Raw genomic sequence first — 18,970 nt, forward strand, 5'->3', positions numbered from 1 at the left:
TCTCTCTCTCTCTCTGTCTCTCTCTCCCTCCCTCTCTATCTGCCCTTGGTCTGCCACTCCTCTTCCCCCGCTCTCTTTCTTTCTCTCTCTCTCTTTCCTCTCTCTCTCTCTCTCTCTCTCTCTCTCTCTCCTCTTTCTCTCTCTCTCTTTCTCCCCCCCCTCTCCTATCTGCTGCTCACCTGACAAGCTTCAGGCTGTTGTCCAACAAGATCAGGGGTAGGCAACCTCGTCTCTTTTATGACTCATGGACTTCAACTCCCAGAATTCCTGAGTCAGCCTAGCTGGGCTAGCTAGCTCTCTCCTGCCCTTCCTGCTTCCTGCAGAGATGCAGCAAAGGGAAGAGCTCCGCCCAGTAAGCTTTTCAGCTCCTCGGAGAATACTGTGAGTGCACTCTCTTTTTTTACACACACACACACACACACACACACACAAACAAACACACACACACAGAGAGAGAGAGAGAGAGAGAGAGAGAGAGAGAGAGAGAGAGAGAGAGAGAGAGAGAGGGGCAGGGAAGCGCAATTTCTCTCTCTGTCTCTGTCTCTCTCTGCAAAGGCAGAGGAGGCTGGGAGCCGCAGGGGAAGGCTCAAAGAGCCGCATGTGGCTCCGGAGCCGCAGGTTGCCAACCTGTGGTATAGGTGGTACCTGGCTCCATAGTAGTAACTGTGAGAGGGATCTTGGAGTCCTAGTGGACAATCACTTAAATATGAGCCAGCAGTGTGCTGCAGCTGCCAAAAAAGCCAACGCAGTTCTAGGCTGCATTAACACAGGAATAAAATCAAGATCATGTGAAGTGTTAATACTACTTTATAAGGCCACACTTTGAATATTGCGTCCAGTTTGGGTCACCATGATGTAAAACAGATGTTGAAAGTCTAGAAAGAGTGCAGAGAAGAACAACAAAGATGATTAGTGGACTGGAGGCTAAAACATATAAAGAACGGTTGCCAGAATTAGATATGTCCAGTTTAATGAAAAGAAAGATTAGAGGTGACATGATAGCAGTGTTCCAATAACTCAGGGGCTGCCACAAAGAAGAGAGAATCAAGCTATTCTCCAAAGCATTTGAGGGCAGGACAAGGGGCAATGGATGGAAACTAATCAAGGAGAGAAGCAACCTAGAACTAAGGAGAAATTTCATGACAGTCAGAACAATTAATCAGTGGAACAACCTGCCTCCAGAATTTGTTAATGCTCCAACACTGGAAATTATTAAGAAGATTTATCTGAAATGGTGGGGGGGGGAGTTGGACTAAAGCAGGGGGTTGGACTAGAAGACCTCCTTTCCAACTTATTCTATTCTATTCTATTCTGTTCTGTTCTGTTCTGTCCTGTCCTGTCCTGTCCTGTCCTGTCCTGTCCTATCCTATCCTATCCTATTCTATTCTATTCTATTCTATTCTATTCTATTCTATTCTATTCTATTCTATTCCATTCTATTCTAAATAACCTTCCTGTTTTGGCTGAAAATAGCAAAATTAGAGGTAGCAAAAGGTTATCTGGGCCTCCTATAAAAAACAATCAACAAGGAAAGTACAATGGTTCTAAATCTACTATGAAAAGCAACAAAAGATGCAATGTCATTTTTAATAACAAACTGCCTAGAGTAATTTAATAGAGGCAATTCTGCATACCCTTATTCAATGCACAAGATACCAAATGTATATTATTTTCATATTATGAATAATATGTGGGGAAAAGATAAAAAAGGAAGATCTAATATTGGAATAGGGAGAGATAAGATGCAAGGGTAGGATGAGAGAAACAAGAGGAATGATAGATGAATGCATGCAAATGTATTTGTAATGACCTGAATATGTGAAACAATCATCATGATGCCACAGGCAGTGTTCATAACATCTCACATTACCTCCATCACAATTTCAAGAGAAGCAGCAGTTCACACCTCTTCAGCTGTAAATGAGCAAGTCACTGAGTACTTACATATATGAATGAAGTCCCAGAAAGTAAAGACAGTGGGATCATTACTATGATTTCATTTATTGAAACAAAAGTATAAAATTGGGATATTTTCTCCACTGACTTTAATATAAGTTTTTTTAGAATAGCCTCAAAGAACAGGTGTGATTTGTGTGCCATATATATTTACCATAAATGCCGGCGTATAAGACGACTTCCGCGAGTGCTGAAATCGGCGCCAAAGACGGGGGTCGTCTTATACGCCGAGTCGTCTTATACGCCGGAAATACTGGTAGTTTCCGGCGTATAAGACGATGTTCTAGGAATGCGGCCTGGCTATAAAGACGGGGGTCGTCTTATACGCCGGGTCACCTAATACGGCGGCATATACGGTAGATGGAAGTTAAATTAGCTTTTTTTAAAATGTAAAATATTCTACCATGTACTTAATTTGTTCTAATTTCCTAGGGATGTGATGGCACAGGAGCTTAATGATGCTGGATGCGCTGAGCAGTTATCAGCATTCTTGTGATTTGAGTCCATCTCTGTGGGACAGGTGAGCTCCCATCTCTTGTCCCTATCTCCTGCCTACCTAGCAGTTCAAAAGCATTGTTGGTCAGTAGATAGATAGATAGATACCACCATTTTGGTGATGGGAAATTGCTGGCTGCATTTTGCATGGGGAGCTGGAACAAGTGCTGGATCTGCCCAAATATGATTGGCGGAAGAGCAGTGGAGGAAAGTCTCAGATGAGCCAACTTCCTCTGAGAATGCTGCAGGTGTGAACCTAGTTGTCTTCTTGTGATGCACTGGTAAAATAAATGGATTAGCAACTGTCAACTGCCAGGACCTCTACTGTGTGTGTAACATTGTAGTCTCCCTGGCCTTGTATGCTATATGCTAAATAAATAAATCTAATTTCCTTCAGTGTTTTTGTACTTTTAAACTGACCCTGTTGCCTTTTGCCTCATTCATACAATATTGTGGCTATAAAGCTTTAATTAATGTATTGTATTCCTTCTTAAAAAAAATTTCCAGTGTTGAAGCATTCACAGTTTCTGGAGGCAGGTTGTTCCACTGGTTACTTTTTCTAACTTTCTCCTTAGTTTCTTGAACTTCCAGAATTCCTGAGCCAGCATGGATGGCTCAGGAATTCTGGGAGTTGAAGTCCACAAGTCATAAAAGAGTCAAGCTTCCCCACCCCTTACCTATACTATACCTGTGCATTTGGTTTTTCTTTCCTAAATGTAGAGCCTTACTTTTTTTACCATTGAATTTCATTTTGTTAGATAGCACCCAATGTTCAATTCTATCAAGATCATTCTGTATCTTAAGCCTATCTTCTGGAGTGTTGGCTATTCCTGCCAGCTTGATGTCATCTGCAAATTTGATGAGTTCCCCATCTATCCCCTCATCCAAATCATTGATGAAGATGTTGAAGAGCACTGGGCCCAGAACAGAGCCATGGGGCACCACACAACGCACTTCCCTCTGTGTAGATATAGTTCCACTGAGGACCCCACACTGAGTATGGTCGGACAGCCAGCTACAAATCCATCTGGTAGTGATGCTGTCTAACCCACATTTTTCTATCTTATCAAGTAGTAGGTTGTGGTCTACTTTATGCCTTACTGAAGTCCAAGTAAACAGCATTCCTCTGGTCCACTAATTTTGTCACCTGGTCAAAGAATGCAATAAGATTTGTCTGGCATGATCTATTTTTGACAAACCCATGTTGGCTTTTGGTAATTACTTTGTTTCCTGGATCCATTTTTCCCCTTTTTTTGAAGATAGGAAGTACATCAGCTCTTTTCCAGTCCTCTGGTAGTTCCCCAGTGCTCCAGGAACTTTGAAAGATATAGTTCAGTGGTTCTGAGATCACATCTGCCAGTTCTTTCAGAACCTTGAGGTATAATCCATCTGGTCCTGGTGATTTGAACTCGTCTAGGGTGGACAGGTGCTCACTTACCATTTCCTTGCCTATCTTAACTTGTGTCTCTAATCTGTTTTTTATGGTACGGTGTTTTTGATAGGTTGGACTGGAATCAGGACTGGAAAAGGGAATCAAAATTCCCTTTTATCTATTTCTCTTTTTTTCTATATTTTTGTTTGTTTTAAATCCAAAACCTACTACTGAGTTGAACCTTCAATTTCTGAGTTGGAAAAAAAAACTATTCTGGCATAAAATTGGCTGCTTCCACTGGTGATCACTATCCTAGTTCCAAGGTGCCTATTTTAAATCACAGTCAAATTGTCATCATTTGATTGTGCACCTATATAAGTCATATTAAGCAAAATATTTGATTCCTCAGCTCTGTTTTCCTCACCCACTCCATTTTGTTCTTGTTATTTCATTTTCTTGGTTTGCATGGCAGTATGATTTGGTATATTTGTCTAGCCATTGATAGATCATTGGCAGGATAGTTTCCAAACTTGATTCCTGAGGTTTCAAGACAACTGTGTTTTTCTCTTTCACTGTGCTGCTCCTATAGCCATCAATCAGGCATTCCATCAGCAACAGATAGCCTCAGATACAGAGGCAGCTATGCAGTCTCCTTTTGGAGAGGAGGGGAGAGAGAGAAAGAGTATCAGAATTAGGGGAGAAGTCATGTGCACACCAGACTAAAGTAACCAATAAGTGCTGTGCTGTCATCATACCTCTTGACTGCTACAGACAGAACAGTCTGAAATTTCTTACATATCTTGAAACCATGGTGGATTCTCACCAGTTTAAGGGGAAAACACTATTGTAAAAATGGAATAAATAAGAACAATTGGAGCTTGACTCATTCTTGGTTTTAGGACATCATGGAGACACAGCAGAATAAAAAGGGTGCCAAGCACTGTCATATTCACACTATAGTTAGACCCAAGTGGAGAATGGTCCAACCTCTGAAAGCTACCTTGGAAGTGCCAAGTATAAAACTTTCTAACCCAATATAATTGTCATGGTTCCAAAGGAAGAAGCTCTTCAAAGAACTTTGAGGCATTGTTTACCTTAAAGAATCTTTAATGAAGCAACATAGCTTCAGTACATACATAAGTGAAGCCAAAATCTAAATTCTCCTCCCCTAAACACATAGTATCTAAGCATAATTCACTCCTTCATTTAACAGTCATTAATCACATTCTCCAGTTAGTTTGAAGTGCAAACTTTCCCTCCAGTTGCTTAACCCTCCATTTCTTATCTCCTCTTATTACAAACAACCTTGAAGAATACTCTACTGAGGTATTGTTATGGCTAACTAATCCCTCTGCACATTCTTCCCCCCTCCCCTCCAGCACCATCTAATTCTAACTCTAAAAGTAATACACAGGTTAAACAGAAAATGTCTGCATCTTCGTATATTTTCACAGCAAGAACATCCGATGTTAGCAGTGTTGACAATAATTTTTAAAGAAACTTGCACTATTTTTCAGATATCATAAGATACAAAAAACCCTTGACAAAAAATATTTTTGTTCCTTTGTGATGGTGTTGAAAGAAAAGTCTTCATCCTGGTTCATCCAAGCCGGGAATAAATAAACAACATGGCAACTGCTTTGGGAAGAAGGTTGAAGTTTATTGAAGAGGCAGAAAGATGGTTTTTGCAGGAAAGACTAGAGAAAAAGAAGGGCTGAGCACATGGGTAGTAGGTTTTTATACCCTCTCTAGCCTTTTGTTTGGAATAGTTTCCTGTTCCTGTGGCATGAACTTTGAAGCTATTTCCTGTGTCACGTATTCTGACCTGAGTTTAGGTGTGCCTCTCTGGTATTCTTTATGGTGATGGGTTAATCCTATTATCATATTCTGCTTCCCTGGTGATGGGGCTAACGGCTCCTAGAGTTTGGGTGGGGTATGCAGATTTTAGGTCTTTGTCTTCTTGATCTCCTAGCTGGGGGCTTTCTGGTGGTTTGCATCTGCATTTGTACAGGGCTAGCTTCTGCTTGGGGGAGGGAGACCTGGGGCTATCAAGGAAAACTTGGCATGCCTTTCTGTCTCTTTAAGATCCTTGAAGGAAATATATTTTTCTGCCCTTTTTAATATTTCCTTCTCTGGGGCTGACTTCCTACAATGGGACAAACGTTTAAAATCCCGAATAAATTTTGTGGGGGTTATAGATACTTGACTTCTTTGCTGTTTTGGTCTGAAATGACTTCTTTATAGCAGAACCAATTATTATTTTAAAGAGAATAACCCATTATTTCAGGACAAGTAACTTGTCTAGAAACTGGCAAATAAGTTGCAATCCAAACTGCTACAGCAGAATTGAAATGAACTATTTGAAGGCGATTTTTACATAACTGATCGGGCTTTGCAATGAAATGCTGAGTAGAATATGCACTCGCTAGCTAAACTTTTTCTCCCAAAGTACATGTCTGATTTGGGAAGCTTAACCTTTCATGATTCCATAGATAATGATCAATCAGATTTAATTATGAGAAAAAAAATCATCTACATTGATCCTAAGGAATAAATTCTTCTACCCAAGCATATTCAACTTGTTTTTAGTTGTGGATAGATTTATAAATAACTGGCCTCATTAGCCATTCATTGGAAGCAGGGAATTGGAATAGAAAATAAGTCTTCACTAGTTTGCAAATGTTAAGGATGGATGCTTCCAGGACCCATATAATTAAATAGAGTTAATAGAACAAAATGACCACAACAGTACCTTTGGGAATAATTGTCAGGCATGTCTAACTACTTGGTGAAGAATGTATTTTCATACTCAAATATGGAGATAAAAAGTTTGCTTAAGCAGGAATGAAAGAGCTAATTCAGTAGTAGGCAACTGCTAGTTATCCAGACATAACTGAATTACAATTCCTGAAGCCTCTATCAGCATGGCCAATAGTGAAGGATGCTAAGACTGACAGTTCTGGTAGCAGTGGTCCAGAACCACACAGTCTGTATTCAGCATCATATTTTATTATTTATTAAATGCAGGTGAAGTCAAGTGCCTTCTAAAAGAAAGGGGGGAGAGAAAGAAGTAACCAAGAGAGAAATGTTCATAATGCCTGATGGCAGGGCAGAGGGCATTTTTCCAGCCACCTCACTACCCTGAATGCACAACTATTAGCAACTTCTAAAGGATCACAGGGATATATTTTAGATCTTTAATCAATTAGAGAAAAACATCTTGGAAGAATGCAGAAGTAAATCACTTCTGTTTGTTAGGAGCCAAAGCTGACTTGGGAAAACTATTGTCTTAAGGAAAATTGCCTTCTCTGCATAACAAGCGAAATCCTGGATGTTTCAGATGCAAAGAATGTGGAGGGCAAAAACCTATTTGTGAAGGACTATAAAAGACTATGATATTAAAGAAAAACTTTGATTTGAGATAATAACCTCTATGTTTAAATTTTCAAGAAACTTTGTTCTTCTATTAACAAAGTGTAGTACTGGCCAACAATGGGAGTATTAAGTTTCTGCATACTATGCATATTAATACTATGCATTAACTATGTCTGGCACGAAAAGCAGGTACCCGGCTGACTTACTGAGCAGTGTTTCCTGTATGCAACGTTCTGTACTCTCCAGCAACTGACATCAAAGTCTCTGTCCTGGAAAACTCTCAATATATCCCCACACAGAGAGCTTTCACATGCTCAGGGATGCTTAATCAAAGTTCCAGTTGAAAACAAGCACAATAAGAAATGCATAACTTGTGTGTCAGAAAGCTGGAGGTAATATTAATCAAAACTGGTGCTTCCACGTCTGAAGGGTCTTTGGTGCTTTTCTGAGCTTAGCTGCTTTCTTGCAGATGTTTCATTACCCAAAAAATAATCCCACTGTAAGGACCCACTTCAATCCTACATCTTAAGGAAGCAGAACTCTTGGAAACAATTTCTTCCAACAGGAACTTTTATTAAGAATAGTTGATAGCAGGCATAATAGACAGGGTCTGAAGGATTTCTTTACAGATCGATTACTTTAAAGTGTCCCTAAGCACACACTCCCACACACAGTTTATCTGGACAATTCAGACCAGCCAATCCCCAGGTAAGTCCATTGTGGGAAAGGGGAGATAACATCAGTCCGGCTCCATTTGTAGTACAGCTCTTCACACCTCCTTTTGAGAATGGAGAAATAAGCCAGGTCCCAGAGGTTTGTACTTCCTTCCTCCCTCCCCCCTTTTTTTTTCCTAGCTGCCTGGTTAGGGAGAAGAAGGGTCAGAGATATGCATAGTGCAGGAGGTAATTTGTTACATTGTAATAGATAGCAGATGTGGAGTCAATAAACAAAAGGTTACATTGTAGTGAATAGAGGAAGTGAAAGAAATAAACCTGCATTCATTTCCCCCCTCCCCCTTGGAAGTATGGCAGAATCCAGGGAAAGGTGAGATAGGAATAAAATATAACTGGATTCTGACATCCTGCCCCCTTTAAAAATAAGAGAGATCCCCCTGTAGAGAAAACAAAACAGGTATAGAGGTTAGTCTGGTTTGTTGGGATATTCTGTATGAAACTTCTTTAGCAATTTCAGGGCTCTGACATGATGTTTATGGACCCAATTGTTTTGTGAAGAAGGAAGGTGTTTCCATGCTACTAGGTATTGAGTTGCCCAGTGATACTTCCTAGAATCTAGGATTTCTTTTATCTCAAAGTGTTGTTCTCCTTCAACCATGATTGGAAGTGGGGGGGATTTTTGTCCATAAGGGTAACTGTTGTTCTCTTTTCAGCAAGCTGCAGTAAAAAATTGGGTGTATTTGCCTGAGATTTTTGGGTAGTTCTAATTCTACTGTTACTGGTTTTATGAATCTTTTAATTGGAAAAGGTCCTATATATTTTGGTCCAAGTTTTTTACAGGGTTGTAGGGATTGTAGGTATTTTGTAGACAAATATACCATTTCTCCTACAATGAATGGTATGGATTCAACTCTCTTTTTATCTGCTTGTGCTTTTATGCTTGCCTAGCTTCATCTAAGGCTTTCCTAACTATTGGCCAGGTATTTTGTAATTGTGCTATCCATTCTTTCAGCAATGGAATTTTCGGTTCCTTTGGAATTAGTTCTGGCATAAGGTTGAAACTTTGACCGGTGGCTATTTGAAAGGGAGTATGGCCTGTGCTGGAGTGGACTGCGTTATTGTAGGCGACTTCTGTGAAAGGGAGTGGTCCGTCCAATTTGTTTGCTGGAAATTAATAAAGCATCTTAAATATTGCTCAAGTACTGAGTTAGAATGTTTGGATTGTCCGTTACATTGAGGATGATGACTAGATGACAGTCCCTGAGTGGTTCCTTAGAGGGATAAAAATTCCTTCCAAAATTCTGACGTAAATTGCACTCCCCTATCAGATAAGATGTGTTGGGGTGCCCCGTCCAGTCTATAGATGTGCTGCACAAAGAGTTTCGTTAAGGTTTTTGCGGTGGGAATCTTTTAGCAAGAGATAAAGTGCACTTGTTTGGAAAACAAGTCCATAACCCCCCAGATGACAGTTTTTCCACTGCTTTTTGGTAATTCTATTATAAAATCCATGGATATTTCTTTCCAGGGGGCTGAATGTTTCACCACTGGTTGTAACAGTCTGGACGATTTTCCTTGCAATGTCTTAGCCTTGCGCACGTTGGGCAGCTGGCCATGTAACTTTCTATGTCCTTTTTCATGGGCGGCCCCCAAAATTGCATTTTTATTAAATGTAATGTTTTTACAAATCCAAAATGCCCAGCTGATTTTGTATCATGGCATAGCTGCATGAAAATGACCCTCTGGATGGTTGGTATATAAAATTTCTCCCCCACCCATGGCAGTCCATCCTTAATTGCGCACATGTGTCTATTTTTCTGAAACCACTCATCTGTTTCCAAAGTTTTCCAGAATTCGATTCCAGTTTGGCTACCCAGCTGCAGCTTTAATTTAGCTTGGGCTCTGGTGGTTACTGGTGCTGCCAGTTGTGGTTCAGGCATGAGTGGTTTAGAATCAGTGGCTTGCGTGCTGTTATATTGGGGCATGCGAGACAGTGCATCTGCCAGGAAGTTCTCCCCCCCCCCCAGCAAGTGCTTGAGCATAAAACAGAATTGGTGAAAATGCTGGGACAAGTGGGCTTGCTTGGGAGTGAGCTTCCTGGGTGTTTTTAAGGCTCTCCTTAGGTCTAGTTTAGTGAAAACTCTTCCTTTTGAGAGGTGGGATAACATGTCCTTCATGAGGGGTAGGGGGTATAGGTTACTTTTACTGATTGCATTCAGGTCGCAGTAATCCACACACAAGCGCAAAGTGCCATCCTTCTTCTCTCTAAAGAGAACCAGGGCGGCTACCTTAGATTTGGCAGGTTCGATAAACTCCCTTTATAGGTTTTTATTTATGAATCTTTCCATTTCCTCCTTCTCCTTAGGGCTCATAGAGTATAGTCTGGGCTTCGGGAGTTTTGCTCTGGGCTTGAATTCTATGGCACAATCCGTGAGTCGGTGAGGGGGAAGCTCATCCACCCGTTCCTCAGTGAAAACTTCAGCAAGGTCTCGGTAATCTTCTGGGATCTTGAGTAGCCCCTTTTCCTCTCCCACCAAAGCTTTCTCCATTCCTGGGTTTGATAGGGCTCCTTGGGGTTTTAAGTTCGCATGATCCCCCTTCAGGAAATTGAGTTCTACTGTCCTCCAATTTATCCAGGGGTTCCATTTCCTTAACCATTCCAGCCCTAGGATCACTGGGCATTCCATGCCTAGAGTCACTACAAACGTTATGTCTTCCTCATGGTTCTCCAGGGATAGGTGGACTGGTAAAGTGGCTAGGGTAGCTGGCACCCCCCCTGCTATGGACCCATCTAACTGGCCAAATGAGATTGGTTGTTTCAGCCTCCTCACCAGAATTCCCAAGTTCCCCACTAGCGTCAGGCTAATGAGGCAGCGAGTGCAGCCAGAGTCTATTAAAGCTTTCACGTTGATAGCTTTGGGCATGGAGGGAGCTAATATAGTCACTGTCTTAAGGATGGGTGCGATGGGTCCACTTACCAGGGGTTCACCCTCCAAACTGTTGTCTGAGGTGTCCACTGGCCCTGTAGTGTAGGTCAGAGTTCTTTCCCCATGCTTGGCAGGGATTGGGGACTCCACAGCCTCTATCGCCCTCATACCAGGTTCATTTGGCTTGGCTGGGGACTTCCCTGATTTCCTTGCTGGTGATTGGTCTGTGCTGAGGGGCTTTTGAGCAGCATTCGATGCCCCTCTCTCACACATTTGAAACAGCCCATTGATATCTTGGCAGTAGCCAATGGTTTTGTTGGCTCGCACATCGGCTCAGGAGGCAAGCGGCCCCATGGTTTTCCTTGGCAGTGCCTCTTCAGTAGGTCGATCTCTGTTTCCTCCAGGATGACTTGGTGTGGGTCCCCTCAAGGTAGGCAAGCATCACACAGGTTATAGTTTAGGCCATCTTCGAAATGGCTAAGGAGGATGTCTTCTGGCCAATTCAGCTTGCTGACAATGGCCCAGAATTCTTGTGTATATACTGGGCATCTGCCCTGCCTCACTGTTTTGATTCTCTCGCAGACTTTGCGATCAGCAGGGGATTCTCAAATTGCCTTCTCAGAGAAGACATGAAATGGCTGAAGTCATTGAGCTCTGGGGCACTTGAATCATGCAGGTTCACCATCCAGTCTGTGGCCGATCCGTCCAGAACGGATTGCATGATACAGATACGGGCTTTGTCGCTGGGATGTCCCATCTGTATTCTTCCATGTAGCTGAGGTCTTGGTTAGGAAGAACCCCAAGCATGGTGGCTCCCCCCTGAATTTCGTGTGCAGCAGTGGGAATCTTTGAATGGATTAGCGCCTTCACCGCCGGCGGTATGGTCTCCCATCCTGATCGCCATCTGCGGGTTGGCGGGATGTGGGGGCTGCTGAAGTGGTAGCTTCTGATTCAGCGGACATCCCCGGGACTACAGGTTTCAATTCCCCTTCAGTGCCTCTCCAGCTGCAGCTCCAGGTGCTGGTGCGGCTGCGGGGCTCAGGTTTCTCCTCCCCTAGAGAGCTGAGGGTTCTTTTCATCAGGTCAATAGCTTTCTCTAGGATCCAATTCAAGTGTTGTGCACAACTTCCTTCCTCTTCGCTAACATGCAGGGATTTCTCCATCTCTTGCTTCCATTTGGGTTGGTGGCTACCCCGTCTCAGGGTCACCTTTCTCAATATCTTTTCCCACTTGTCTTTCTTTCCAATGCCCATCAACCACTGAGGTTTGTGGTTGCGCGTCTCCACCACTTCTTCTCCTGAGGAGTATGACGTTTTGGATCTTGACAGCTGGCAGGATCCCAGTTGGGGGAAAGGCTCCCTTTCCATGGGGTTTTCTTCCTTCCCTGCCTCATCGTCCAACATTGTATTTTTTGCAAACTCCTTGGTAAGGTTCTTCCTTCCAGGTTGACTATTACTGCAGATCCTGTCTAATGTAAGGACTCACTTCAATCCCACATCTTAAGGAAGCAGAACTCTTGGAAACAATTTCTTCCAACAGGAACTTTTAAGAGTAGTTAATAGCAGGCATAATAGACAGGATCTGAGGGATTTCTTTACATATTGATTACTTTAAAGTGTCACTAAGCACACACCCCACACACAGTTTATCTGGACAATTCAGACCGGCCAATCCCCAGGTAAGTCCATTGTGGGAAAGGGGAGATAACATCAGTCCGGCTCCATTTGTAGTACAGCTCTTCACACCTCCTTTTGAGAATGGAGAAATAAGCCAGGTCCCAGAGGTTTGTACTTCCTTCCCCCCTCCCCTTTTCCTAGCTGCCTGGTTAGGAAGAAGAAAGTTCAAAGAGATGCATAGTGCATGAGGCAATTTGTTACACTGTAATGGATAGCAGGTACAGAATCAATAAACCAAAGGTTACATTATAGTGAATAGAGGAAGTGAAAACAATAAACCCATATGCATATCCCCCCTCCCCCTTGGAAGTATGACAGAATACAGGGAAAGGTGAGATTTGGTTTTAGATCAGAGGAGATAGATAGAAATGAAATATAACTGGATTCTGACACCCACTCATACCAATCAACTGTTCCATTACCAAAATAATAGCCCAATCCACATGAGAAGCTGGGTAATAACTTTATTCAGATGAACACAAACATACTGCAGCAACCATGAACAGCAGAAAAAGGAAATAGAACATCTACACAACATCTGCCAACAAACTGGATATCCTTGCAACTTCATTAAAAAATGCCTGACCACTCAACCCAATATAGCACAAGCAAAACAAGCTGTAAAAAGGATAACAATGCCATATATCAAAATCACACCAGAAACCACCAACGGACTATTACAACTACATGGAATCAGAGTAGCACACAAACCAACTAAAGCCCTCCAAAACATTCTAAGTAAACCAAAAGACCCAGCAGCCTTAGAAGAAAAAACAGGAGTCATCTACCTAGACAAAAGATTAACAGAACACATCCATGTTCTAACTAGCAATCTGAAGACATGATTGAAACTCTTTAATTTCAAACATATGGACAGACTTAATTGTAGTTCCACTTGAGAAACCGTGACCATCCTAGACCAAACCAAGTTCCAAAAATTCCTGGAAGCCTGACATTCTGACAAATTGATCATTAGTAGACACATAGACATAAACAACTTCTACATGCTGTGCAAAAGAAACAATCAACAAGCCAAAAAGGAAACAAAAAGACTAAAATACCTCATCAATGCCCAGATGAGCAGAGATTAACATCAGATCAACAATCAAGAAGTAAACAATACTCCAATCGAGGAACTGCCAAACAAGCTAACAGTAAACAGCTCAACCAAAGAATCACCAAGACCACTCCCACCAACACTGACAGGGCAAGTCACTAGAATATAAAATGAGAGCAACCCTATTCTTTATTAGCACTAATGATGTTACCTAGTTTGGGTAATAAATTATCTGCAAGAAAACAACCAAGTTCAGAGAGCACCCAGGACCCCTCATTTCAACCCTGAGCTACAAATATTCTCCTTTATCAGTTTCCAAGTTTGCTGGATGATAGAGGTTTTACCCAAGTACAAGAAAAAGTACCATACTTTAGATATTTGAACAAACATTTTGTAAAAGTAAGAAACAATTTAATGAAGATTATTTCACTGTTGCCTCTGGAATTGCTATCATACTATTCTATATCTCTATCAAGTCAGTGACTATACTAAAAAAAAAAAAAAACCAAGCAGATAAACTATTATTTTAACTAGGATAAAAAAGCAGGTCTGTTGGCAACTATTTGCTTTTGATCAGGCTCAAAATTAAGCTATGCTCCAATAGAGGAGAATATGAATTCAAAGGAAAGTAGAGTAAGAGTAAAACTGTTTTTGTGTGTGATTAACATCTTAGCTAAAAAAAATTTAAAAAATACAGGGGAATAATTTGGTTAAGACTGAACATATTCAGGATTTGGAATTTGTTTGTTTACTTATTTTCCTTAGATCAGACATGGAAATGAACTGGAGCCAACCCATGTTTTATGTTATTAGATAAATAAAAGCAATGAAAGTAGTACACATCATTCTCCAGCATGATTGGATGGAGAACCCACGGATGGGTTGTCTTAATCTATCTGCTCCAATTAGACTAAGTCTGAAATTTAGTACCGCCCCCTCTGTGCCAACTGCACCCCAGTTTTAGACTTAGTCTCTTTGCCCCAAGACGCGTTTTGTCTTCGCTCCTGGAGCAGAAGACTGTTTAATTCTATTTAATTACTTAGCTCAGGCTATTATTATTATTTGTTATTTTATTATTGATTCAGAATCGATTATATCTAGAAGAAAGATCAATTATCCCAGTCTGAAGCCTATTCAGGCTGACAGACTCACAATCCTCTCCCTCTGGGGGGGGAAAAACTTTTCCCTTCTTTGTTTTCCTCAGTTAGGGACAGCAAGATCAAACCTTTGATTTAGGTCGTTTTCAGAGCCTCATCAAGCCTGGAGGGAGCCTTCCCAGGTCCCTCGGCCCCAGCAGAGAGCAGCAGGTGAGAATTTGGGCGCGGCCCAATTTTCGGAGCCGGGAGGGCCTGTCAGGCCTTGGACGACAGCTTTTCCAGCCGGCCTAATCACATGCCACCAGCTGCTTTAGGAGCCCAGGCGATTCACCTGAACGAGGGCTCGTTGCAGCTTAGACCCTAGGCCTCAAGGCCTTCTCCCAATTTTCGGAGCCGGGAGGGCCTGTCAGGCCTTGGACGACAGCTTTTACAGCCGGCCTAATCACATGCCACCAGCTGCTTTAGGAGCCCAGGCGATTCACCTGAACGAGGGCTCGTTGCAGCTTAGACCCTAGGCCTCAAGGCCTTCTTCCAACGGCCGTTTTTTAGGGCGCGAAATTGGCGGCCGCCATTTTGAATTGCCTCCCAGCAGCCATTTTGGGTGTGGCTGAAGCCCCCGGTGGCCATTTTGTATGTGGGTGAGGCCCTCGGCGGCCATTTTGTGAGTGGCGGAAGTCACTGGCGGCCATTTTGTGGGTGGCTGAAGTCGCCGGCGGCCATTTTGTGTGGGGCTGAAGCCTCAGCGGCCATTTTGAGTGTGACTGAAGTCACTGGTGGCCATTTTGTGGGTGGCTGAAGTCACCGGCGGCCATTTTGTGTGGGGCTGAAGCCTCGGCGGCCATTTTGAGTGTGCCTGAAGTCATTGGTGGCCATGTTGTGTGTGGCTGAGGCCAGACTGCCTGGAACTTTCTTCTGAAGGCAGTATTACATCATCGGTGGCAGGATCGTCGAGAGAGCAGGTTCGACCGGGGAGGGCCGGATCGATCCCAAGTGATCGGGGTGCCCATTAACTCCCCGCCCATCCCCCTCTTGGGCTGAAGTATCTCTGTAGACTTCCTTGGTGAAGTACAGCGCCGAGGGGGGCGTTTTGCCAAGGTTGAGACCAGAGCAACTCATCATGGCAGAGAAAGGCACCGAGCCGGCCAAGAGGAGTCGCCAATCAGAGGCAAGTGGTAAGAGCACCACCAAGCGAGCCCGGCCAAGCAGGGAGCCACAGAGGGAGGAAGGATGCCAAAGACTGAGAGCGGCCTCCCCAGATCTGACAGACACGATGGGAAGGTCTATTTTGGAGCCCCTTTCTTCGTACAGTGCCTCAGCCCCAGGGGCCTGGTCTCCCCCCAGGGGAATTCCTGAGTCAGATTCAAACCTAACATTGGCTTCAGGGAGGGGTATAACCGGTCAGGACACCTCAGGGCCCCAGGCCGCATTCACTCCCACTGCAGCAGGACTTCGCCCTCCTGAGAACCAGGCCCTGAACCCAAACCTCCTCCAGTCCATGATAGCCCAGGCTGTGGCTCAATTTATGGCCTCCAACACCACAGACACCCCCCCCAGGCCACGTATCATCCACAATCTCCAGATTTGATGGAGGATCCCTCATCGGATTTGGAATCTACAGGGGCTGAACAATCTGGCCTGATTTTGTTTGAGGACGAGGGCATCACTCCCTCTGACCCCACCCCTCCTGTCGGTCTCTTTGACCATTCATTCTTTAATTCCCTGCTACTCAGGGCCTGCACTAGTGCAAACCTCCCCCCAGAACAGGAGACCCCACCTCCAGGGGTCCCCACGCCATATACACCAAGCCCTCAGTCTCGCAGAACAATATTCCCTGCCCTCCCCTTTTTCTGAATATAGTTCAAGAACAATGGGAGAACTTAGGATCCTTCTTAAGCCCCAGTGCAGTAGAGAGAACATTATTCAATGTTGCCCGTTCCCTGGCCTCCCTATTGGAGATTCCTGAGATTGATGAGCCTTGAACTCATTGTTTCCCAATGCTAACATCCCTGGGGACATAAATGAGGCACTTAGGGCGGCGGATAAAAAGATTGACTCCGCATTGCGTAGTTCCCATCTGGCATCAGCCTGGGCAACAAGGGCGGCAACGTCCATGGCCTTCTTCGCTAGGGCTTCAGCCCTTGGGTTACATGAGCTCCAGGACAGGATCCCTCCAGACCAGCTCAGAGCTCACCAAAATCTGGGTAAGTTAGTGGCTACATCCCAGTACCTAGCCGACGCTTCTCTGCACATGGCTAGATACACTGCCAGACCATCGCTGCAGACATCTCAGCACGAAGGTTCCTTTGGCCCAGGAATTGGCGAGCAGACACCAAGACCAAGTGGCGTCTGGCCTCTAAACCTTACACAGGTGGACATCTCTGTGGTACGGCACTAGGACCATACTTAACTGAAGGTAAGGACAAACGTAAAACTCTGGTTAACTCATGTCACAGAGCAGTTACAGGAGGCTGCCTTTCGACCAGCTCCATCCTGGGACTGGGCCCAGGCCTCCCTCTATTCCTTTCAGAGACAAGAACGACAGCAGGATCGTTCAGCATGCAGAAGCAGACCACAGATCCAGGCCAAGCGGCCCCTTCACGACCGAGGGGCCGTTCCTCTGAACGAGGCAAGTGACCTCACAGTCTCACTTCCCATAGGAAGCCAGCTGGCCCCTTATTCCAGCACTTGGGCAGTCACCACTACAGATGCCGGCTGGTCCCTTATTCCAGCACTTGGACAGCCATCACTACCGATGCATGGGTGTTAGACACTGTCAACAGGGTTTGAGACTAGAAATTGTTCTCAACCACCTGACAATTCCGCTCTTGCCCTATCCCAACGAGCAGGTCCAGGGCTGACTTTATGTCAGAGGCCATAGCTCATTTATTACAAATACGAGCAATTGAACCAGTACACAATACCAAGAAGGACGAAGGTTTTACTCAAACCTCTTCGTCATCCCTAAGACTTGGGGGGCTGGAGGGCAATCTTAGACTTGAAAGGTCTAAATCTTACTAGAGGTATAAGAAGTTTAAGATGCAACCACTTCAATCAATCCTGGCCAGCATCAGGCAAGGTGACTTTCTTACCTCAATAGACCTAACTGAGACATGTTTCCTAACCACCGCAAATTCCTCAGATTCAGCTATGCCCATTACCAGTACAGAGCCCTACCATTTGGCCTCTCATCGACACCGAAGGTATTTACAAGGTACTGGCAGTGCTCGCAGCCCACCTTAGACAAATTCCAATCAGAATTCAATGCTATTTAGATGACATACTAATTCAGTCATCATCATTCCGAAACGCTCAGTCAGACCTCGCCCTAGCCATCAAGGTCTTTCAGGAGCACGGGTTTTCTGTTAATTTCCAGAAAAGTCATACAACAACCCAGCTCCTCCATTTGGGCGCTGTTATAGACACGGACAATTGTACGGTCTACCTATCTCAGGACCGAAGGAACTCTATTCAGACTCTTGTATGTCGGATCCTAAGGGCCAGAGTAATCACATTGGCCTCCGTATCACAGCTACTGGGGAAGACGGTGTCCTGCGTGCAAATTGTGCCATGGGCATACCTCCATGCCAGAGAATTACATGGCTTCTCCTTCCATTTCAGAGACTTGAACTCCCTTCAATGGTGGGACTCCCCGGCGCTGTCACGGGGAGCAGTATTAGAACCAGACAGGATTACCATTACCACAGATGCAAGCCTGTTTGGGTGGGGGCACACCTTCACACGCACTGGGCTCAAGGTCGGTGGTCCAAACAGGACCTAAGGAACAATATAAACTGGCTGGAACTCAGAGCCATACATATGGCCCTAAAGAGATTCACCGATATAGTACAGGGCCAACATGTCCTGATTTTAACCAACAACATTACAGCCAAGGCCCATGTCAACAGACAAGGGGGGACAAGGTCCAGGCCTCTCATGCAGGAGGCCAAATTGCTGGGGTCCTGGGCGGAACTGAATCTTCCCTCCATCAGGGCGGAGTACATATCTGGAGTGACCAACCAGCAGGCGGACTCACTGAACAGAGCAACCGTGGACCATTCTGAATGGCAGCTGGATCCGAATGTGTTCAGAGAGATCGTGGACAGGTTTGGTTCCCCAACCTTAGACCTTTTGCCTCCCCCACCAACTCACAACTTCCCAGATTCCTTTCTGGGTTCCCACCTCCATCAGCAGAGGGAACAGATGCACTCCACAGTCCCTGGCCCAGGGAACTGCTCTGTGCCTTCCCTCCTCTGCCGTTTCTTCCTGCCACGATCAGGAAGATCCTTCGCGAACGAGCAGAGGTCCTCCTGGTTGCGCCGCATTGGCCGAGACGCTCTTGGTCAC

General features: G+C 44.3%; 1 long non-coding RNA gene across 1 annotated transcript in view; it reads left to right on the forward strand.

Annotated features, from left to right (window-relative positions):
- The first annotated feature begins 336 nt into the window (after positions 1-336).
- LOC120308419 overlaps positions 337-18,970 on the forward strand; it is a 45,730-nt gene continuing 27,096 nt past the window's right edge. The window contains exons 1-2 of the long non-coding RNA XR_005556845.1: positions 337-381; positions 2,389-2,476. This is a non-coding gene — a long non-coding RNA (uncharacterized LOC120308419). The remainder of the gene's footprint in view (positions 382-2,388; positions 2,477-18,970) is intronic.

This window comes from Crotalus tigris, unplaced genomic scaffold, assembly GCF_016545835.1.
Source record: "Crotalus tigris isolate CLP2741 ecotype Arizona unplaced genomic scaffold, ASM1654583v1 scf7180000017916.3911339, whole genome shotgun sequence".
Taxonomy (NCBI): domain Eukaryota; kingdom Metazoa; phylum Chordata; class Lepidosauria; order Squamata; family Viperidae; genus Crotalus; species Crotalus tigris.